This window comes from Buceros rhinoceros, unplaced genomic scaffold (genome assembly GCF_000710305.1).
Source record: "Buceros rhinoceros silvestris isolate BGI_N320 unplaced genomic scaffold, ASM71030v1 scaffold28966, whole genome shotgun sequence".
Taxonomy (NCBI): Eukaryota; Metazoa; Chordata; class Aves; order Bucerotiformes; family Bucerotidae; genus Buceros; species Buceros rhinoceros.
The window spans coordinates 1,205-1,667 of record NW_010419745.1 but is presented as its reverse complement, the minus strand read 5'-3'; positions in this window follow the sequence as shown (position 1 = coordinate 1,667).

Below are 463 nucleotides of genomic sequence, written 5' to 3'. Positions count from 1 at the left end.
GGGGGCCAGCCCTGGCCTGCCCCCTCCTGTGGGGCTGGTGGGCAGGGGAGCCATGGGCAATGGCACCTGGCACCCTCCCTGCCACCCAGTCACCTCTGCACCCTCCCTGCTTTCTTACAACTTTTGAACAGTTTTTGTGATACGGTTTTGCACTTTTTAGTACCAGAGCGAGCTGACCACCAAGGGTTTGTGTTTTTTGGGGGGTGGAGGGGCTACTTTTAATGCTTTTTGGGAACTGTATAAAGAAAACAAAACTACAAACCCAGCAGGTGTAGGCACTGCACGCTGGGAGGGAGAAGGTTTTTACAGATTCAGGGGGAGACCCAGCCACCACCCCAGCAAGCTGAGCATGGGCTTCCACGTGTGTTGCCGCCTGTGCTCTGTCCCTCCTGTGGCACCAGCAACCCTTCGGCGAGAGAAACAGCCCTGCAGCTGCCACCACCAAGGAGGCACACTCGGGCAG